At 44.3% G+C, this 23,748-nt stretch overlaps 1 long non-coding RNA gene across 1 annotated transcript in view; it reads right to left on the bottom strand.

Annotated features, from left to right (window-relative positions):
* LOC115855811 (uncharacterized) overlaps window positions 1–23,748 on the bottom strand; it is a 203,696-nt gene that overhangs the window by 5,213 nt on the left and 174,735 nt on the right. The window contains exon 5 of the long non-coding RNA XR_009560299.1: window positions 20,017–20,172. This is a non-coding gene — a long non-coding RNA (uncharacterized lncRNA). The remainder of the gene's footprint in view (window positions 1–20,016; window positions 20,173–23,748) is intronic.

Raw genomic sequence — 23,748 nt, 5'->3', positions numbered from 1 at the left:
AGGGTTCTTGGTCTGGGCGACCCCACTCTTTAGGACAGCTCTGCCAGCAGCCTGGGCACTCAAAATCTCCTGGTGGCATTGCAGGACCAGGACAGAGCGCACATCTCTGCTTCTTAACACGGCTCCCGCAGAGCTGCCTGATAGTGGATTGGAAACAGGCTGGAGGTGGCTCACCAGGGGCACTGGACCCTCCCAGCCATCCTTTCAGGATTTGCCAAGTAGGCAGGATGCTTCTGCCTGAGCTAAGTTGATAATCACACAGCATGGCGGGGGAGAGCTCCACTCTTAGAGGTGGCTTCCTCCAGAGCCTTCCCAGACCCTGGGCATGGAGAAGAAGGTGCACCAAAGGCTCAGCTTTTTGCCAAAGCAAGAACCAACAGAGGCCAGTCTAGAAACAAAACGAGCACTGCCAGCTTGGATTGCAGGTACCCACTTTTCCTGTAAAACAAGAGACAGGCCCAGACCTCAGGCTGGGGGCTCTAGTGACCTTGAATGATCCAAGACCATCCTGATTCCATATAACATTCTCTCTTCAAGAAAGGCCTTTCTCTCGACATATAATCAAATGTCATTATATGTTAATATCTCTGTAAGGCCTTTCATCTTTTAAAAATTCCATGTGCTCAATTTGTGTATCTTGAAACCTTCCTGTATCCACAGTTGCTGAGGCTGGGATAGGTCAGCTGGGGTGCCTTTGGAGTCCATACTTACTTATCACATCACATCATAAATAATTTTAATGGGAAAATGTTAGGTGCTATTTTCTTAAAAAGCAGGTTGGAAGTGAGTTCAAAGGAAGGAAAGATGCCATTGGCTTGGGGAATTGGTAAGGTTTCACATGTCTTCTAAATGGTAAAAACAACCAGAATAATTATGTGACCGACTATATCATGCTGCCTAAATACACACAGAAATTTGTTCACCGTGGGATCATGAAGAGGTCTTTGAACTAAAAGTGAAGGCAAGGTACAGGGTCCTTAATCTGTAAAATGGGAAGAACTATATGGCCCTGGTGAGCCGTCTCAGGCCTGTTTCCAGTCCACTATCACGGCACTTACAGTTCTCAATTTCTATTGACACTTTGCTATTGAATGTGTTAAGAATGTGCACTTTTCAACCATCACATTGGGGTAGTATACATGTCACATTTCTTGATTTTTTTTCTAAATTAAAAAAAAAAACAACTGATCAGTTGGATCTCATAAAAACTAACTTCTGCTCTGTGAAAGCCACTCATAAGAAAATAAAATGACAAGCTAAAGACTGGAAGAAAATATGTGCAAAGCACATATCTGACAAAGGAGTGTATCTAGAATATACAGAGAAACTCAGAACTCAACAGCAAAAAGCAAAAAATCCAATTTGAAAATGGGCAAAATACATGAACAGGCGTTTCACTGAAGAGGATCTACAGAAGGCAAATGAACACATTAAAAGGTGTTCAGCGTCATTAGCCATTAGGGAAACACAAATTAAAACCACCGTGAGATACCACTATATTCATGTCAGAATAGTTAAAATTAAGAATAGTAACCACACCAAATGCTGATAAAGATGCAGAGAAACTGGGTCACTCATCCACTGCTGGTTGGAATGTAAAATGGTACAGCCACTCTGGAAAAGGTTGGCGGTTTCTTTAAAAAGTAAACATACGATTACAAATGACCCAGAAATGCACTCTTAGGCATTTATCCCAGAGAAATGAGAACCTATGTTCACATAAACACCTGTACATGAACGTTCATAGTAACTTACTCGTAATAGCCCCAAAATTTAAAAAACCAAATGTCCTTCAATGATAAATATTTAAGTGATGGTACACATCCATATCATGAACTACTGGTCACCAATAAAAAGGAGCTAATTATTGATAGGCAACAAGCTGGATGAATCTCAAGGGAATTACACTGCATATAAAAAGCCCATCTCAAAAGGTTACATACTGCATTATTCCACTGATACAGCGTTTTTGTTTGAACAGCAAAACAACGGAAGCAACCTACATGCCAATTTGTGGGCAAGTTGTTAAAGGAATTATAGTACATTCAGAGTGGAATAGTATTCAGCCATGAAAAGTATAAGGAAGTGCTTTATATACTGATATGAAATTATCTTCAGGAAGTGAAAAAAGCAATGCAGAAGAGTATGTACAATATGTTGCCATTTCTATAACAATGGGACTACATATATGCTTGTCACTGATGGTAAATGCTTAAAATTCTACAGGAAGACTACAGAAAAGACCAATAACATTGGGTTGCCTCTGGAAAGGGAAGGTTTTTGATGAGGATCAGGGGTGGAAGGGAGACTTTTTTTTTCTTTGTGCATCATTTCAAAACTTGGAGGTTAAACCATGTGCATTAATTGCTTATTCAAAAATAAAATATATTTTTGGAAAAGAGAAGCTCTGAAAAATATCCTTTTCTAAATATAAATGATGACCAGAGTTTTTCGAGGTCCAAGGGGCCTTCACACCCCCTGCAAGTTTCTTCCTGCCCCTGCATGGCTTTCCTAGGTGATGGGCACTGCACCCGTACTGTCTGCACAGGAAGGGGAAGATGGGAGCCTTTGTTGGTGGCAGGGTGTGTGTGGGGGGGGTGGTAGGGAGTGAGTTGGTGACTGTGGCATCAGGCGGAGCTGCATCTGAAAGAGGAAAAAGGTCTTTTCACCTAAAGTAATGCAATTAGGACACCTAGTGTCCAGTGACTTCTCTCACCAGACCTGTTCCCAGAACCATGTTGGCAAGGGAACAGAGAGGAGTTAAGAGCCCTTGCTGTATTTTTTTCCTCCTGTTTCATTTTTAACACTGAAATTACTCCTACCCGAGATGACTTCATCAAGTACATTTGTTGCTTCGCAAACTCAGGAGTTCTCCCTGTTGAAATCCCAAACTACCCCTGTACACAGAGGACAAGGAGAGACCCAAGAAAGAGGCAGACTGCGCCACACTGGTTAATGGCAGGTTGAATAAGCAAGGAAACTTACATACAAGGCTTGTCTGGGACAAGCAGACCTCTGCACCTGCCCGCCAGAATCTTAAACGTTTATGTAGAGGCCTTAACTGGGTTCAGTCATGTACGCCGTCCAGATGGTCTTGGCAACACATGACTCTCTCAAGGCTGAGTCCTTGAGTATGGCTCCCGCTGTGGGAACGGGGGTCAGAACGTACATTCCAGGGACAGGAGGGGCGAGGAGCCTCTGACTGCCAGGGTCCAGCTTGCAGGTTCACCAGCGATCACGTCCTCTCCGTGATGTCCTCCAATGGTATTTCTGAGACATCTGTTAATTTCTCCTTTACCACTGGAGTGTCTAAACAGCCAGGGAAGGCTCCAAGAGGAACACTCAAACTTCCAGGGCTGCTTTGTCCTTCCTGCAGGGCTAACCCAATTCCACGGGGGGCTCTGTAGCTCTCCTGAGGCTGGAAGCAAGAAGTGTTAGAGTCCCAACCCTCGCCCAGCGTCTGGGTCTAGGCCATGACATCCAGACATGGCTAACTGCATACTGAGATGAACAAAGGCAATTTCAAACCAACAGCTTCCTGTCATAGTCTCTATCCATTCCTCTCCTGCATCTTTCACTTTTGTACAAGACTCTGAAGCTATTTGCCCAGGAGTAGTTTGTCTCTAGTTACTCCTTCTTAAACTGTCTTCAGGGAGCTTGCTATATTTTCTGCTCTGATCTGCAAGGGAAATTCCTAAAGGCGTATTAGATCAAAGGTCACTGTGCCCACTTCCAGGGCTGCCTGGAAAGCTAGCTGGATAGACTCTTCTCTGCATCCCCCTCACATGTGTAAATCTGTGATTCAGTTTCATTATCCCGTTTTAGTCTCTGAGCAGCTATGCTGTTACTGTGGCAGAAACAAGAAACTGAAATATTCACTGATGTATTTACAGAAGATGTAATAAAATCTGGCCCCGGAGGTCAGATGGTTCGTATCCCATGGAAAGTAGTACGTGCATGGGCATCAGGATTAAATACATATATTATACTAGGGTTTCAGCTCATTTGCCTAATATATTTGAAAATGACTCAATTTATTGCGAACTAAGATTTAGGAAGCTCAGTTTACAGGTTGACAAATTAGCATTTGTCTGTACATATTTCACTATTTTGCATAATTAATTCCTCCCCATAGTACACAGGCATTTTCCTCTACAACAAAACCAGCCTATTTCTTGTTCCCTTCCTGTTAGCATCATGTAAATGGTATTTATTCAGAAGATGCATATTCTTTTCCAAAGCATCCCTTGGAACATGACTGAGATTTTCATCCCAATCATTATCAGCTGTTTATTACCCAGCTTCCCAAATCTCGGTCACAAAAAAAAATTAGAAAAGGAAAAGTTGAGTCATAAAAAACAAAGAGAGTGCCAATGAAATGGATTCTCCTGATTCAGACTGACTGGGTGTATCAGTTAGCATTACGAGGACCAGAGAAGAAAAACGCTAATTAATACTGGCTTTAACAATAGAGAAGATATACTGATTCATTTGCCTGAAAAATCCACAGGTAGAGCAGCTGAATAACGTCACCAAGGGCTTTTTTTGTTTTTCACAATGTTCTCTTCAGAGTTGTCTTCTCCTAAGGCTGGCTCTCTTCTTCACTCTAGGATCACTTTCAAGAGCTACATAGTTCCCACCAATAAAAGAGATGCCGTCTTTATTCCCAGCAAAAGTCCTAGGTATGACTCTAATTGGATGGCTACAGTCACATGCCCAACATTGAGCCAATCACTGTGGTCAGGCAGAACAAATGCTCTGATTGGTCAGTCATATGCTTTCTCTCTATAACTGGGGTAAAATCAGCTTCCCTAGACCAACATGCATGCCCAACCAAAACTGGGAGCTGTTAGAAAGAAAGAAGTAAGGGGTGGTGGTGGTGAGGTAGACAAGGAAGCTACCAAAAAAAAAAATTTACTAAAGTAAAGAATGGGAAATCTAAACTGGAAAAAAATCTGAATTTCTTTAAAAGTATTCTGTAGTGCAGTTTATTTCTTTCACATACATGCAGTAAGTCAAATGAGGCCAACAAAGTGTTGACAGGCACTCACTTGAATGAACAGACATGGCTGATTGGCAATGAGCCTCTCAATTACATATAAGCACACCAATCTTCTTTTGTTTTTAATTTGGTACTTATATAGAGTTTGTTCTTTGAAGGCAGGCCCACCAGGCGTTTTACGAAGTACAGCTCAGTGTTTTGTATTTGAAAACTTGAGGTTGCTGCAGCGGGAATGGAAATGCCTGGCAGTTGAGGCCTTGAGTGGAACAGGAAAGAGGCACAGCTGCTTACTGCCCTTCCTTCTCTCCTGTAAAATTGGGCAAAGCAAGGAGTATGGAAGACCCAGCTAAGAAAGTCTGTGATGCAGAATGCACAAGGACAGCAGGTCTGGATTTCCACCAGGGAACTATTTGAGATGTTCTGGCATAGCAACCATCTTTAGCAGTGTAAACATAATATCTCAATGAGTTTAAATTATTGTTCGCATGGAAAACCCTTTCCTGATTGGAAATAGCAGGAAAGAGATGATACTTAGTGGGAATGACCAAGTCTTTCTTCTGCAGTGGAACTTGTATAACTTCACAGTCACTGACTAAGCAGAAATTGCAAGGATGCATCTGATTCTCTCCCTCCTCCTCCTCCTCCTCCTTCGCCCATGGCAGACATAACTAATCAATCACGCACATTCCCTCTAAGCTTAGAAACGGCTTCACAATCTCTCTTGACAAAGTGCTCCAGGGAGCCACTACCAATTGATCAGACTTGGAAATAGAGATAAAACCTGCTTGACATAACAAATTTTAGCCTGATCCTTTCCCATTTTCATTTTCTGTGATGTTTCTCCTATGGAGGTGATCCATTTGGGGGCTCATTTATTCCCTCAGCTGAATTGAGGGACCTATGAGTCCTCTTCTCCCTGACGTAAGCCTTCTCTCCTCATTGTTCTCAGGTACCTCTTACAGGAGCATTTCCCCAAGGATTATTTTAAAGCATACCAAATCGTCCCCAGATCACTCCTTATTTTATAATCTGTAACTGTCAGTGATTGATTGATTTGCCTATATTTATTTTTTCTTTATTGGTAACTGCCATACACTCCTTTCTTTGGGGTTCTTCTCTCTGCACTGAAGTACAGAAAAGGATGAAGCTGCATAATACCCCTTTTTAAAAGTTCCCTCCTTGGGCTTCCCTGGTGGCGCAGTGGTTGAGAGTCTGCCTGCCGATGGAGGGGACACGGGTTCGTGCCTCGGTCCGGGAAGATCCCACATGCCGCGGAGCGGCTGGGCCCGTGAGCCATGGCCGCTGAGCCTGAGCGTCCGGAGCCTATGCTCCGCAACGGGAGAGACCATGACAGTGAGAACTCTGCGTACCAAAATAAACAAATAAATAAATAAAAGTCCCCTCCTCATCTTAAATAAATACACCCAGCTTTTCAGGTGAAGTAAGGTTTACTTTGTGTAATTTGTACCTGTTGTTTCTTAGTGTGAAGTCAATGACCCACCTGAATCAAAATTTACTAGGGTGGGTTTCTTATTAGAAATGGTATTTCTGAACCTCACTCCAAAGGCAACAAAGCAGAATTTCTAGTGACCTGATTTTTTTAGCCAATTCCCGAGGTGACTCTTAGGCCCGTTAAAGTTTGAAAATAACTGCTATGGGAACCAGACAGGGGGTTGGGGAGAAATCGTGGTAAGCTTATCTAGACAGAAAGAGTCTTAAAAGTTTTTAACAGTGGTATCTCCTGAGCGCTATTGATTTTTAGATGGAGCTATGTCTGATCCTTCTTAAGCTTTTACTGACTCATTTCTTGTGATTCTGCCCTGAAAGTCAGACTAGAACATAGCCAGATTAAGAGGCAGGTCAATGCAACACCTGTATGGGACATCAGTCTAAGACTGTCACTAAAACGTCACTGACAATAAGTGGAGAATACCGTATTTACAACTCAGCTGCACATGAGCTGGAAGGAATATTCGGATGAGTTGCTTTGGGAGCAAAATTCCAAGAAGCTTGTCCAAATATAATAAAAATAACAACACTAATGATGATGATGATGATGATGATGATAGTCCCTGGCCTTCCAAGGAAGTTGAGTGTGGTAAACTGTAGGGCTGCATGGAATATCTGAGGTTTGGGCCAGAGCTGAATGGTCTGGATGAGAGAACAGGTGAGGGCCCAGCCTGTGGCCTTGCACCCCTCTTCACCACCTATATAATCAATCATGTCTATAAATAAATGGACCAACAGATATTCAAATTATAACAGATTTAAGAGGTACCCCACTTGTAACCCTCCCAGGAAACCTGTCTATTTCAGGTGGCCGGTCAAAACTGTCCAATTCTTTCATTTTCCATTTTAATCCTTGGGAATTTTTCTCCTAGGTCCCCATCCCCTTCTCTCCAAAGTCAGCCCCTCAGACTTTAGAGACCACAGGATTCGTGCATTAAAATTTGCATCTCTGAAGAAACTTCTGCCGAGCTTGACAAGCAACCAGAGGTAATAGAAGTCTTCTGGCTTCACACAGAAGTCATCCCAGGCAGTTCCCTAGTACATTTACCGGTGCCTCACGGCGGCCTTTGAACCCAGCATAGAACCCATAGTGAACTTGTCTGATGTCCCTCCACTTGGAAAGATATATCTCCTCTCCTCCACCTAGTCAAGCAAGAAGTCAGTTATTTTCTGCTGCCCTGCCCTCCTCCACCAAAGAGGACAACATAAAATATAAATCCTTCAAATTCACAGAAATATTGAATACTTACCTCCATGGTTTTCAGGCCACAAAACCCTGTGTCATTTTTTTCCCTGTTGTCTGATGCGGCCCTTTATGCTGCTTCAGCGCATGTGTGAGAGGCGAGGCCAGCCTGTGACAACGTGGGGAAGCACAGTACTCTCCTTTGGGAATATTCATTTAACTGTGTTTTTGCATGAATTTCCCCCACCTAATTATTTTTATGAGATATTAGCAGATGGTGCATTCTTCACTTGCCCAATACTGCTAAACTATCTAAAATACATGAGCTCTTATCACTGAATTCTATTTAGGAATCTACTAAGTTTCTGTTTCAAGATGGAAGCCTAAGCATGTGTTGCTACTTCCATATTCTTTCAAGTTTACATTGAAATTACACACACACACACACATACACACACACACACACACACCCCCTATAACAGAGCGGGGGAAAAGAAATAGATACCATCGGTAACACTTAAATTTTGGGGACTGTCTGGAGGATACAATATAGTCTTCACCTGATTCACAGAGAAAAATGAGAAGAAACCACAGCCCAAGGCACCAGAGTTAAACATCGGTCTTCTCAGAGGAGCCCAGAGAAGGCCCACATTAGCGTCCCCAGGTGCAAGCGTGGGCCAGAGGTCATCTTCAAGGTTTTTATTGAAGAACTGCATTTTAAAGCCTACGGCAGTAGGTCCTTTTCTCTTCAACAGAGTTGCTGGCAGCTATGGCTTTTACATTCAGGCCAAAGCCTGGAAACTGCTTTCTAGAGAAAGTAGTTGATCTGTTACTACAAGAAATGGGTGATCTATTATCATTGCTTCGTAACAAACCACTCTGAAATTTAAGAGTTAAAAAGCATTATGTATTATCATCTCTCATCTTCCTGTGGGTTGACTGGGCTCAGCTCGACGGTCTGTCTCTCGTGGGTGAGCAGGGAGATGGAGTCATCTAAAGGTTTCCTCATTTGTGTCTCGCACCTGGCACAAGCCATCCGAGTGGCTTGGGTATCTGGGGCCTGGCCCAGTGTCTGTCTCTCCAAACAACCTCTCCATGTGGCTAGCGCTGGCTTCCTCACAGCATGGTCGTCTGCCAGGAGTTGGACTTCTTACATGCCACATCTGACTTTCCCCAGAGCTCATGCTCTAAGAAACAGGAAGTGACAGCTGGCCCAGGCCCAGAACTGATTATGTCCCTTCAGTTAATATTCTATGGATCGACGTCATCATAGATCCCTACAGACTCAAGGAAAGTGGGGATCCAACTGCACCTTTCAGGGGGAGAAGTGAACAAATGACTTACATCCATCCTATCCTAGAAGAGTTCCTGGCAAGGGTGTTGGAGACTGCCAGAGAAACAGCAAAATTGAAACACTCAAAGGCTCCATGCTCAGAGGGCTTTGCACTGACAGTTATGGGGGTCCCTACCCTGCTTTCATATTCCTGGTCCCCAAACATGAAAAGAGAGCCTGCCTATAATTATGCTTGCTGACTGAAACCTCACATTTGGTCTTTCTATTTAAGAAAAAGGCCTGTTATGAAAGAGACATATACAACTGCTGAGGAAAGGCACACCAATTGTCTGCACATGTCAGAGTAGCCTGTCATTAAAAAGAAACAAAAAAAAGCTCTTGCAAACAAAGATTGCAAGGTATTAAAAAAACTCAGAAGCATGAAAGAGAAAGAGAAGGATCATTAAACACAAACTAAATAATCCCAGAGGAGGGAAAAAAGAGATCATTCAGGAAAAAGATGAGAACTATTTAAAAACATTCTGATTTCTGCCTACAGGTTTGGGCAGATACCGTAACCACAAATTAAGGGCAGTCTCTTTTGCAAAGGTACCAATCAGAGAGTAAGAAAAAATGTTTCAAAATGAAGATATTACTGCAAAAGTAAAGATTTCACTAGATAGGTTGAATAATAAATTGGACAAAGATTAAGATTAGGTTTTTGATCTGGGAAGTAAAATCAAAGGAATCTCTCAGAACTGGGAGCAAAAAGATAAATAAAATATATGGGAAAAGTTAGGAAACACAAATGTCAAATCTAGGAGGCCTGACAGCAATCTAGTAGATTTCTTAGATGGAGAGAACAGAAGCATAAGAAGATAAAACATAATTACAGACATTAAAGAAAAAAATAAAACTCCCTGAACTGAGAGTAGACGTGACTCTTAATACTGAGCATCTCCTGAGTATGGAGAAGGATAAATGAGAAAATAACTCACATATAGATGTATCATGCTGAAACTTCCTAACTCAAAGCATTAAGTGAATGTCCTTAAAGCTTCCAGAGAGAAAAGAGAGGTCACACTCAGGGAAAGATGAACATATTAATATGCACTTCTGAGCAGCAACACTGAGCTATGTTAGAGGAGCAATATATTCAAATTTCTAAGAAGAAACTATATTGGATCTGGAATTCTATATCCAGCTAAGCTATCAATAAAATGCAGAGATTAGAAAAGAAAAGAAGATGTTTATGGCCAAACAAGGATGCAGCAAGTGTATCGCCTGTATTTCTAATATGTGAAGAGATGGCTTACCAAAGTCCTCCTACAAAATGCAGAGCAACTATGGGAGGAAGGCCAGCACGAAACATACATTGTAGATGCAGCTGAGCATCATTCAGAAGTAAATGAAGCAAGAAAGACATTAACAGACAGTACATTGGACTGGAGTGCTTGGAAATTATACAGAAAAGATGGGTAAATATGATTACCCAAACTTTTAAAAGTTTAAAAAAACAAAACTAAGTTTGAAATATACGTAGCAAACCAGGAAAATATTTGCACCACCTGTAACAAAGGACTAATATTCTTAGTATGGAAAGTGCTTTTTAAGACAATTTTAAAAATGGAATAGAAATAGAAAAATGGGCAAATATCATGAATGGGCAAATCACAAAGGAAAGAAAGAAATGAAACCAGATAAAAGGTGACTGGAATGTAGTGAATGTTTGAGTTCCCCCCCCCCAAAATACACGTATTGAAATCCTAACCCCCAACATGATGGAATTAAAATGTGGGGCCTTTGGGAAGTAATGAAGTCAGGAAGGTGGACACCCATGATGGGATATGCATCCTTAAAAAGGAGACTCCACCAACAAGGACCTACTGTAGAGCACAGGGAACTATACTCAGTATTTTGTGATAAGCTATAAGGGAAAAGGATCTGAGAAAGGATATATACACATATATATATATATATGAATGAATCATTTTGGTATGTACTTGAAACCAACACAACATTATAAATCAACTATATTTTGATTTAAAAAGTTATTATTAAAAAAAAGGAGACCTCAGAGAGCTCTCTCCCACTTCACTGGTGAGGACACAGTGAGAAGACAGCCACGCATAAACCAGGAAGCCGGCTCTCACCAGACACCGAATCCGCCAGCACCTTGATCTTAGATTTCTTAGTCTCCAGAACTGTGAGAAAATACATTTGTTGTTCAAGCCACCCAGTCGATGGTATTTTTGTTTAGCAGCCCAAACAGACTAAGACAGTGACAGTCTCTGGATTTCCCACAGGGCTGCTCCTCCCTAGAAATTCGGCCTGAAAAGAATGATTCCATTCACTCCCCAGGGCTCACGTGGATGGGTGGATCGGAAGTGCGGGGGAGTGTTGACTTTTCAAGGGAGACCGTGCTTACAGGTAGAGGGCAGGGTACTTTTTTTTTTTTTTTTTTAACAGTTACCATGTGTGAAACTTCGGAGAAAGAGAAGTTAGGCTAAGGGAAATTTTTCGGGAGTTTGCTCTGCTAAGTACGTATGTGTTTAATAATTATCACGTTTATTCCTCATTATGACCTCCTGAGAAAGACAGCTTGCTTAGCAGTAGGACATTGGTGAGTTCTGAATAGCAATCAGCTTTATTTTTCCCATTTGTGCTCCAACCACACTCTGCCCTTTTCCTCAGCCACAATGTGGGCCAATTGTATCCCTTTCTGGTTGCTTTGGGTTATCAAAATTCCATCTGGTTTAAAGCTTTACTCAAATCTCCTATTTTAAATTCATAATCAGCTTTGGGTTCTCATTGTGGTTAGTGGGAAGGGGTCTACTCTTTCACTCTTGTCTTGCAGTGCAGGGTAGGGCCATGGTCTCCTTCTGGGTTCTCTTCTCCCCACTACGTTTCCAGGCTTCATTCCTCTAGGAAGACAGAGAGGAAGGAGAGGGACATTGGAGTTGACTTTACCTAACTGTGAATCCACCTCATTCTATCTGGTGTGTTTTTGGTCTCCAGAAATGTGCTGGCATCTGTGTAGATGCAGGTGAGGTTTTCTTGGGACGGTGCGCAACGACATCACAGCCTCTGTAGTCACCCACCTCTTCCTTGTTTCCCTTTGCACCTGCCAGTGGTCCACACCCTCAGCCTCTCTCCTGATGGTCTCGGGTGGCCTCGGCCTGCAGCGGATTTCAGTTCCCAGAGATGGAAGTCAGGCCGCGGCAGTGAGAGCACTGAATCCTAGCCACTAGACCAATGGCCAGTGACAAGGCCCTGGCCTGTACGGCTTTGCAGAAATGAATTCCCACAAAGATGGAAAATAGTAAACAAGTAAAGTGTTTATTAGGAGGAAAAAGAGTACGTGTGGATAGACACACGGGCAGACTCAGGGAGAGAGAGTCGCGCCCTTGTGGTGGTTTGAATAACTTCTGTGGCTCATTTTTTCCGGGTTTCCTTTGGCGAATCATCTTCCTTTGCCTGGTTTTGAGTCCGTATTTAGTATATCTCAGGGCCCTCCCATGTGTGCAGGCGCATCTCTTAGCCAAGATGGATTCTAGAGAAGAGGCCTATGGGTAAGTTGACATCACTTCCTATGGGGTGGCGCCCCCTCCTTTTTTGACCTCCAAGCAACCTTTCTGCACATGTGTACTCGGGAAGGTCTCCTTGACTTCGAGAATGAGGAATACGTGGTCTTTTATCTCTTATCTGGACAGGGCTCAGCTTCTCCTCCGTTCTGCTATTTCATAGTATCTGCCCACAGGGGACGAACTGCTGTTCAGCCTGGGGCCCATCTATCTCCTGCCTTACTGATGGGTATCGTTGAGCTTGCCTGGTTGAGCTCTGAGCAGTCCTCAGGGCTTGCCTACTCTGCTAACTTAGGCAGGCCTCTGTGTGATGCCCTGGGATGGCTAAGTGCCTCTTCTCGTTCTTGGAGGTCCCTGGAGTTCCGGGCTGCAGCCCCTCCATCCTCTGGTAGGCACACTAGACCACAGTCCCCACTGCCCGTCTGCTGAGGGCTTCTCCCGCAAGCTTCCTGCCTTTAGAAATGCCCATAGAAGGGGGTGTCTGTCACTGAGCTCATATCACTCCCAGGGACACGGTCACCTTCTCCCAAGAATCGTCTCATGGTGCCCTGCTCCGAGGGTGGCATCCAGCCCGGGAGTAGCACGCCTGGCTCTCCTTCCTGCTGGGACTGGAGATCTCTCCTAGTGATGCTTTTGGAGCCCTCTTCCCAGCCTCTCAATGGGTTTTTTGGTTTTTTCGAGTAGGGAGGGAATAAGCTCCCTGCCCCCATGAGAAGAAGTAACGCCCCCACCACCCCGCACCTCCTACACAGACACAACTTCAAAACTCTGACCATTTTCCTGCCCATCCCTTTTTGCTACACCTCCCGTTCACACACTTCAGTGCATGAGAGTTTCCAGCTTTGCTGGATGAAGCTCCAAACCACAGGACATCACCCAGCTCCCAGGCTGGGTCCCATCTGCCAGTCCCACCTCGCAGCTACCCACTGGTTTTGCGAGGGATTTCTAAAGCAGGCTGTGGTGATGCAGAAGAGAAAAGCCACGCCCGCCTCTGAAATGTCGGAATACTTTCTTGACTACGGCCATTCATACACTGAAAACGGTTTCATTCAGATTTTGTTTTAGCCTCTCTTTACATGAGAGGCTAATGCTTTACATGAGAGGCTTGAAAGGACAAGAGCATTAATTAACATAAGACTTGATGGAAAACTATAAATAGAAATCAAAACAAAAGTCTAACCTTTAAAGGGTTCACATTTAAAATCTCTGAGAAAGTGAGTGATTATTTTATTGATGTAGTTTCTCCACCAGCTCTCAGAACCTGCAGGTGTTAAATGAGCTGCACAAGAATTTCTCTCTGCTTCCGAGCCTGCGGTAGAAACTTGCTAATGAGAATTAGAGGAAATTAATGGGAGAGGGTCTAGGAGGCCACAGGAGAAGTTCAGCACAGCTTCCTGTGTGGGAAATTTTCAGAAAAGCTGCTGTAATTTACCATGACCCAGGAGGTTATAAGTAAAAACAAAAACCAGGAAAACAGAAAATGTGCAAAGCTACACCCTTAATGGTACATTTCTCCTAACACACAATCCTAAAAAATGCTAAAGACAAGGTCAGTTTCAAAAGGGCTATTGCATGGACTTCCCTGGTGGTGCAGTGGTTAAGAATCCGCCTGCCAACGCAGAGGACACGGGTTCTGAGCCTTGGTCCGGGAAGATCCCACACGCCGTGGAGCAACTAAACCCGTGCGCCACAACTACTGAGCCTGAGCTCTAGAGCCCGCGAGGCACAACTACTGACGCCCACATGCCTAGAGCCCGTGCTGTGCAACAAGAGAAACCACTGCAATGAGAAGCCCGTGCATCTCAATGAAGAGTAGCCTGCACTCACCGCAACTAGAGAAAGCCCGTGTGCAGCAATGAAGACCCAACACAGACAAAAATAAATAAATTAATTAATTAATTAAATTAAAAAGAAAAAGAGCTATTGCCAGCCCCCGGCCCCCACAAAAACAACAACAATAAAACGGGAGCACTGTGAAGCAGGACCCATACCTTAGTGTCCCCAAAACTAAACAAAAGGAGAGTAAGATCGATGTCAACAGTGATGGTGATATAATTATTATGTAAATTCTGACTCCAGCAGGAAAGATGGGGCTAATGCTACATCTTTAGCAAGCAAAAGGTTTATAGTTTATTTGGTCCAAACGTCTCATTTTACAGATAAAGAACCTGAGGTCCAAGAGGTTAAGATGGCAGCTAATCTTTTTTCTTTTAACTTTTTATTTTGTATTGGAGTATAGCCAATTAACAATGTTGTGATAGTTCCAGGTGCACAGCAAAGCGACTCGGCCATACATATCCATTCTCCCCCAGACTCCCCTCCCATCCAGGCTGCCACATAACACTGAGCAGAGTTCCCTGTGCTATACAGTAGGTCCTTGTTGGTTATCCTTTTTAAATATAGCAGTGTGTACATGTCAATCCCAAACTCCCTAACTATCCCTTCCCCGCACCCTTCCCCGCCGGTAACCATAAATTCATTCTCTAAGTCTGTGAGTCCGTTTCTGTTTTGTAAATACGTTCAGTTGTATCATTTCTTTTTAGATTCTGCATATAAGTGATATCATACGATATTTCTCTTTCTCCATCTGACTTACTTCACTCAGTATGACAGTCTCTAGGTAGGACGGTACCTAATCTTAATGGACTTGAATTCATGCCTAGATGTCAAATCTACTAAGTTATATCGATACAGACATTGACAGGGATAATAATATTAGCTCTGAAACTGGTCCACGGATGTCAATGACCAAAACAGTCGTGTAAAAATTAATGATCAGGGACTTCCCTGGTGGTCCAGTGGTTCAGACTCCACGCTCCCAAAGCAGGGGGCCTGGGTTCGATCCCTGGTCAGGGAACTAGATCCCACGTGCATGCCACAACTAAAAGAGTCTGCACGTGGCAATGAAGATCCCGCATGCAGCAACTAAGACCCGGCACAGCCAAATAAATAAATATTTTAGAAAAGAATTAATGAGCAGAAACTTCAATTAAATAGAGTTGGGAGACCAGAAGGGGGCGCTCTCAAGCCCTGTGAGGACAGCAGAGCCCAACAGGAAGAAGAAAGACTCGTCTTCTTTCCTGGCCAGGACTCAGACAATGACAAGCCTTGAAAAACTCTTTGTTTACTATCACCCTCCCAACTTCCTTTCCGTTCTATAAAAGCGTTCTCCTCTCCTTGCTGTACAGGTCCTTACAGGCGGCTTGCCGTGGTTGCAGACCCCGAACTGCAGTTTTCTGCTGACCCTGAATAAACCCATCTTTGCTACAGAACTATCTGTCTGTCTCTTTGTTTCAGGTCAACAGTGGTGACCTAATCCGAAGGCCAGCACTCATTTCATTATTAGTATTCCACTAAATTTGGTCTGGCGAACATTCATGGAACACGTACCATCCTAGGCACTGTCACTGACAAAGAATTCATGGTTTCAACAAGGGAAGCCAATGACTGGTATTCAAACAGGTACCTACACGCCAAGGAGATACGTGATAAGCAAGCTGCCATAGGGACAAAGATAAAGAAGCAATTAATTCCACCACAGGCCAAGGAGGGCGGGGAGGCTCTCGGGAAAGAATGGAGAAGAGTAGCTTTTTTTTTTTTTTTCCAGTGGAGATGAATACCAAACTGTTTCTAAAGGATAAGGTATTCATCAAGAAAAAGTGGGATGGGAACTCCCTGGCAGTCCAGTGGTTAGAACTCCATGCTTTCACTGCCAAGGGCACAGGTTCCATCCCTGGTTGAGGAACTAAGATCCTGCAAGCCAGCCAGCATGGCAAAAAATTTTTTTTTTAAATTACACAAAGAAAAAACTGGGAAGAGTGGGAAAGCATGAACAAAAATAGAGTCCTAACACAGGGAGTCTGGGAATGGGAAGTGAGTCCAGTTGACAGAAAGGCTGGAGACTCGGCTGGAGCTAAGCTGAATTTGTATGACTTTCGGCACCACGCGGGTGATTTTGTACTTTATTTTGGTGAATGATGGAGAGGCAGTGGAGGAATATTTTTTAGAATGAGTGAGATTGGATTTCTGTTTTAGAAAATGATTCTGTTGGTATTCCAAAGGATTGATGGGAGGGTGGAGAATCTGAAGGCAGGAAGATCAATGAACCAGCAACCGTAAGAGTAGAAGAGAGAAGTAAATGGCTCACCAAAGCCTGCTGGTGGGGATGGAGAGGAGGGCTGGGTTCTGAGCCATGTGTCCGAAGTAGAACTGATAGGAACCCTGAGGATTGCATATGATCACTGGGCAGCTCAGACTTTTGGTGACAGCACCCATGATGCAATGTTTAGAGGAATGTTCACTGTACATGTCAATCCATGTGATGATGGATCCTCTCTGTGTTCCAGCATTGACTGCTGGTCTGACTTTTGAATATCAAACTTGTTTCTGCTTCTGCTTTGTCCTCTACCTGGCATGCTCAGCTCCACATTATTATAGAGCGGGGTCCTCACCCTTCAGGTACTGTTAAAGGCTGGACTGTGTTCTCCCAAAATTCATAAGTTGAAGTCCTGAAACCTACCGCATCAGAATGTGACCTTATTGTGAAACAGCGTCATTGCAGACGCAGTTAATTAAATTAGGATGAGGCCATACTGGGTTAGGGTGGGCCCCTAGTGCAATGTGACTGGTGTCCTTATAAAAAGGGGAAAATGGGAGATAGATGTGCACACAGGGAGAACGCCGTGTGAAGATGAAGACAGAGGTCGGGGTGACACCTCTTCAAACCAAAGAATGGCAAAGCTGGCTAGCAAACCACCAGAAGCTAGGAGAGGGGCATGGACCAGATTCTCCTCCACGGCACCCAGAGGGAAACAACTCTGCCAACTTCTTGATCTTGGACTTCTGGCCCCCAGAACTGTGAGACAATACATTTCTGTTATTTAACCTTCACACCCAGTCTGTGGTACTTTGTCATGGCAGCTCCAGAAAACAAATACAAGTCTCAATTCAAACTACAACTCCTGGGAGAGGTTGACCACGCAATATAAAATAGTGCCTGCCCCCATCACATTCCTTTGCTTTACTGTTTTCACAACATTTAACATTACCTTAAGTTATCTTGTTAATGTATTTGTTTATTTGTTTTTGTCTATTCCTCCCACCCAGCCACACTGTGCTCTGCCATCCTTAGAATGTATGGTCCTTGACACTGGGGGATGTTTCTTGGACTTTGCTGTGTCTCCAGATTTTAGAACAATCTGGCGATAGCGGACAATGAATACATGTTTCATTGAACGGATGAATAAATAGACGAACATCAGTCGTGACATTAAAGCCAACTGTAATGTCAATTACAACTCAAGTATTCTCATTTGTCCTCCGGATAGTGCGAAATCTGGGATGTCTGTCTCCTAGTGCAGAATCATCTGGAGGGTCCTTCACTCAAACGTCTGGGCTGGGATGACTTGCAGAGCAGTACTGCCACCAGAACACCTGCATGGGCCTCTCCAGGTGACTTGGCTTCCACACACCAGGGCTGCCTTAGCTTAGCTGGACTTAGAAGGCAGCCTAGGAGGCCAAATGCGAGTGCTCCAGAGAACAAGCTAGAAACTGCATCGCCCTTTATGTCCCAGTATAAAGTCACACAATGTTGACTTCACTGTACTCGCACTGCAAAGCAGCCATAAGCCCGTCCAGGCTGAAGGAGGGAGGGGACACAGACCCCACCTCTTGAAGGCATGGAGGCAGGATTATATTACAGAGGAGGATACGGGATGAGAGATACTGTGTCACAGCTCTTTCGGGAAAATAGAGTTTGCCACAGATTCCAATTCAAAGCCTGATTCTTGGGTCTTACTCCAAGAGATTCTGATTTGTGCATCTCAGTGCAAGACTGGAAAACCTTTTGGGCATCCTGGGAGTGCATATTTTTAACAAGCATTTCAGGTGTTTCTGATGCTAAGAGCCACAGCCCCACTGCCTAACAACTCTGCATAGGGCCTGTCGAAAGCCTCTCGACAGCTGGATTTAAATGCACAAGCCAGTTCACTGTTGTGCTCTCCCCAAGAATAGAAAATATAGAGATACAAGAAGCTGAAATGCCGGGGCTCCTAAATCCATAAAAACAAGATTTTAATATAACAATGGATATATTGAGATAAAAAATGACTATATTGACATGTAAATTTTAAAATAGCTTTGGTGAAATATTGCAAAATGTAAAAACCTAAACCAAATGTTATGCTCTTACTAATGCAGCTGTGCTCAATTCCTGCCTAAGGAAACCATTCCTAGTCCTAAATTAGGAATTTACAGTAAATCCCTTTCCAATAACGCAGACTTTCTTGGGGTGTACTTGTGCTTTCTGTAATCGCTGTGAGTGCTTTAAAAACCCCTCCAGTTGCCATTTTTTTAGAATAGCTACCCCAATTCTCACCTTAGCTTTTGGGTTAATACTGGTTTTTCTTGATCATTGTTCTCTGATTCATACGCACCCCCTGTCCTTTGGACAGAGTCAAGATACCACAAACCAATATGACCTCATTGATTACCATTCTTAGGATTATCTTATTCTGAATTTGGGTTTTTCTGTAACAGGTTACAAACCAATCCCAAATCACTTGCAGGCCTTTTGTGAGAAATTATAATGGCTTGCCTCACATAAAATTTTTTTAAGTGCTGTTAATTCCCTGAACAGGTTTGAATCCGATTTCTTTCCAGAAAGTGTCTTTGAATTGATTATTTGCTGCCCACCTCCCACCAGTCTTAATCTTGTAAACATAACCTGGATACAGCAGTGAAGCCTTAAGATTTAGAGTGGATTCCTTGCAGTTTCCTAAGAGCGCGGGGCTGTGTACAAGCATTTCCTGACGCAGGGTGTTAGGAGACTCAGAGGGAGATCCAAAGAGCTCTGAAGATCAGAGCTAGGGAAGGAAAGGAGCCGGGTCAGTTCTGAGGCAAGTGGAGGGAGGGGGATACAGGATCAGGGACCTGCCACACGCTGGGGACCAGGAGAGGCAGGGCTGAGCTGATGATGGCTGTTAGCAGAAGTAAAGCAAAGCCAGGGAGAATGAGAACAGATCCACGTAGCCAGGAAAGTCACAAGCGGTCCTTCTGTGGATAAGAAGGCTTTGGCCTATGGTCCCCTTTAGGAAGTAGCTGGGAAGCCCTCGACGGTACAAGGTGACTGGGATCCTGTTGCTACTGGTGCAGGCTCAGAGCACGTGGGTGTTGCGACGCTGTCTCTGCAGAACAACCTTGGCCGGGTGTTCTTGGGCTGTCCTGGGCGACTCAACACCAGTTGGCCAGACTCAGAGCCCAAATGTTTCCCTCGTCCTCCCCTTTGGCTCCCAGAACTATGGACTCAGGAAAGAGGGATCCTCATGGGTTTTTTTTTTATTGGGGGGGCGTCGGTGGGGAGAGCATCCCTGAGTCACCTGCAGGATGCTGCCCTTTAGGAAATTAATTAGGACTTCGGCTGTTTATGCTAATAATTGTCATCGTGATTACCGTAGAGATTACTTACAGCTCTGAGAGGAATACTTTCGGCAAATCTGTGTTGTTTTCCTCTTTGTTGGGGCAGCCTTCCTCGTTTTCCTCTCTTCTTTTTGAAGAAGCCTCACCCACCTGCTTTCCACCTTCTCCTTCTCTTCTTCCATTTCCTCCTTTTCTCCGCCCTTCCCTGTTTAGAATGAGTCACAGGACATTAGGGACAACGGGAAGTCGAACCAAGACCACCTCGTCAAACCTCGAGCCTTTACACCTGAGCAAACTGCATCCAGAGACAGGAGGCGACAGCTGTGGCCAGGCGGCTGGCTTGTGTCAGATCCAAGCATTATACCCAGCAGTCCTGGGGCCACATCCGATATTCTATTTGCTGCTTCGAACAGCTGCATCTTCCTGTTTGCCTTTTTTCTCATTGCCTGCTTTCCTCCCTCCTCTTTCTGACTCTAAGAAAGATGGGTAAGCCCCTGAGAGCTCCCAGAACAAGAAAAGCTATGTGTTTGTAGTGAAGAAGGGCTTGTAAGGGGCAAGAACCGCAGGCCATAAACAGCTATCTGAGGCCCCTATGGGCTCCGTGCCCAAACGTGTCCCAACAGAGACCCACACCTCCCTTCCTCTCTGGCACGGAGCCCTGGAGGGGTCATTCTGACTTGCAAAGTGAAAATTGGTTGCTCGGTGATGGCTCAGGCCAGGAGCCACTGAATCCCAACCGTCAGCCACTGACATTATTGCAAATAGCAAGTTTTCGCTGCAAATGAAGTTTTCGCTGCAAATGAAACGCTGGTTTCCAGCTGAGGGCCCCCAACTGCGTGTGAATTGTTTGCAGGCAAGCACACTGCAAGGCTGGCCCTTTCCTAGTCATTTATTTTTCCTGTCTTTGCCTAGGTCATGGTTGATGCTGGGGAGCAACGTGGGAATTCACCCCTACAGACCAGGGTCACAGAAGTCCCAGCCTCTGCTGTTCCTTCTCTGTATGGTGTACAATGAGAAACTCCTAAAATGCCTGAATTAAAAGGAAGCCCAGCAATCGCCTCATGCCCTATTATTTCACAGATGATGAAATTGAGACCTAGATAAATTAGGGTCCCGCATTCAGTGACAAAGTAGAAAGCGGGGAAAGCATGGAGTGGGGGGACTATATTCGTTGAACCCCTACTATGTGCCAGGCTTAAAACTTGTAATCTCATTTAATTTTCAAGGGAGGGCTTTTAAAAAGGAAGGGCATTGGTGTTCTGCAAGGATGCAGGGCTTGAGCAATGTTACCCAGAGTAAAGCAGAGGAGCCGGTGGGAGGAAGGCTGCATGGTCTCCCTCCAAAGCCCCCGTTGGTTCCTTGTTCCACAACCTGGCGAAATCCTGAAAGTGCCCTCCAGCAGATCTGCAAGTACATAGAGGTGGAGGAGAAGGAAAGACCTTCCCTAGGTGGGACATGACCTCCACCCCAGCCCTCCCTGGCAACTGCTTCTGCTCTCTTGCTCCGATTCTCCTCCACACACACAGCCCGTGAAGGCATATTTACCGCAAGCCTTAGATGGACTGTCAGGCAACACTTCCTGAGATTCCTGTAGCTGTGCCCACCAGCTCAGGGGCGTCATTCAACTCCGTATCACAATTATAAATGCCTATTTGTTGCTTCCCCAGCAAAGCTGTGCTGCTAAAGATGGTGAGAGATTCACTTGGGTTTACCAAAAAGGAAATTAGTCTGGAACCATCAATATGGGTTGGGTCTACCCCAAAGCCCTTTTCAAAGACAGGAGGATTACAATGTTGGTATTTACATTCCTGCCTCTGCCTCTCCAGCAAATGGGATTCCTTGGTCATAAAAATGTTCCTAATTTTAGGTCTCTTGATTCTTTGTCTTTTGGGTTCAGTGTTAATTTTGTTTATTGTAGTCATTATTGCTCTTCAGCTTTCTGTGTCTCCACGGGTCTAATACTTGCACAATTTATCAGAATCAACCCAATAATACTTATTTATGTGACTTTTTTGGATAATGTCTGTCTCCCTCATCAAAATGTAAGTTGGGATGATGTCAAATATTTTCACCATTATACTCCAAGTCCCTGGTACAGTGCCTGGTATATAGTAGGTGCTCAGTGAACACTTTTTGAATGATTGGACAGACAAATGAGTGAATGAATGAAGTAATAATAATTTATTTTTCATCTGTCAAAATGGGAAGATGAGAAAACCTTACATTTTGCAACTGTTTTAGAATGAGGAATAAAATGCTTTAAAAAGTGCCCTCATTTAACTATTTGGTCTTCAATTTTACACTCGTATTTTTTCAAGTTATATACATGGCATCATAGTTTAGTGGAAAAGGCACTGGAGATCAGGGTGCAGACTCCGAGATGCTGTTTTGGGGGCCTTTTACAAGGTTCTTCACCTCCCAGGCCCACAGTTTATCCATTTGTAAGTCAAGGGTGTTGGAGTCCAAGAGCTCCTTATTCTTTTCTAGTCTAATACTCTGAATTTTATATGAAGCTGTGACCATGTTAGATCAAGAGAATGGATGCCATACACTTTCTCAGACATAACAGTAATACATTTTGCTTCTAGGCTGCACTGCCAGATTCCTGTGTAAAGGAAGAAGAACTCAGGGCCTTGCTTATGACTGAGTTCTTGCCATTGACTTTTTTCTTTTTTTTTTTTTTTGCGGTACGTGGGCCTCTCACTGTTGTGGCCTCTCCCGTTGTGGAGCACAGGCTCCGGACTCACAGGCTCAGCGGCCATGGCTCACGGACCCAGCCGCTCCGCGGCATGTGGGATCTTCCCGGACCGGGGCACGAACCCGTGTCCCCTGCATCAGCAGGCGGACTCTCAACCACTGTGCCACCAGGGAAGCCCTTGCCATTGACTTTTTGTAATTGGATGTGTTCCTTCCCTCAGTCCTCATCCATTGCCATGGGGGACAGGAAGTGCTCACACCCTACATCATGTTTGCCATGCACAGGTGGTCCTGCCTCACCCACCCCTCAGACTCTTCCAGGTTTTTCTAGGGAGCCTGATGGAGTTGATGTATTGTAACTAGCTTGCCCTTCTGACCCCCTTACCTTATCTGTACAGACAAAGAAAGGCTGGAGTGAGTGAGAATGGGAATCACAAAAGTTAGAACATTGTTTCTAAAAGTGTCTTCCAGGAAATGTTTGTCCAATAAGAGACTCCATCAAATGGTTACCATTGTCGATGACGTCTGGGAAGTGCAGCCTACCAGAGCCACTTCCTGGAAGTTTGTCATACACCCAGCCTATTTGAGTGTCTGAGTACTGACACAGTAAATAAACCTCTTAATCTTTATTTAATCTTGTTTTCATAATATATTTGATCACTGAAGCCTCTTTTTGCTCATCACCCTTATTCACAGCTCACAAAACTCTTCCTTGTCACCCCTTTATGGGAGACACTGAGACCCTACAGGAAGGGAAATGGCCAAGGCTGGCCCAGTGGCTAATCTGGAAAGAAGATAAAGTTTGCTTAAAATGCACTCTTATCTCACTGTCTGGACCCCTCTCATCTCCCAGGGTCAGAGCCTTCGTTCTCTCTTTCAACATCAAACCACCAGATCCTGCTCGCCACTGCCTCATTTCATCCAAACGAGGGTTGGATTAGTGGTTGCACGTGTTAACTCATGCTGTAGCCGTCGGTCTGAGCAGGGGACTTAGCCACCCCCCAGGGGGACAGGATGTCACATCAAGGGACATTTAAGTCCCTATTTGTGAAAAATACTGCTGAAGAAGAGAATGTCAAACCAA

Source organism: Globicephala melas, chromosome 20 (assembly GCF_963455315.2).
Source record: "Globicephala melas chromosome 20, mGloMel1.2, whole genome shotgun sequence".
Classification (NCBI taxonomy): Eukaryota; Metazoa; Chordata; class Mammalia; order Artiodactyla; family Delphinidae; genus Globicephala; species Globicephala melas.
Note: the sequence above shows the minus strand (reverse complement) of the source record. Positions and strands in the feature narration are given on the sequence as shown.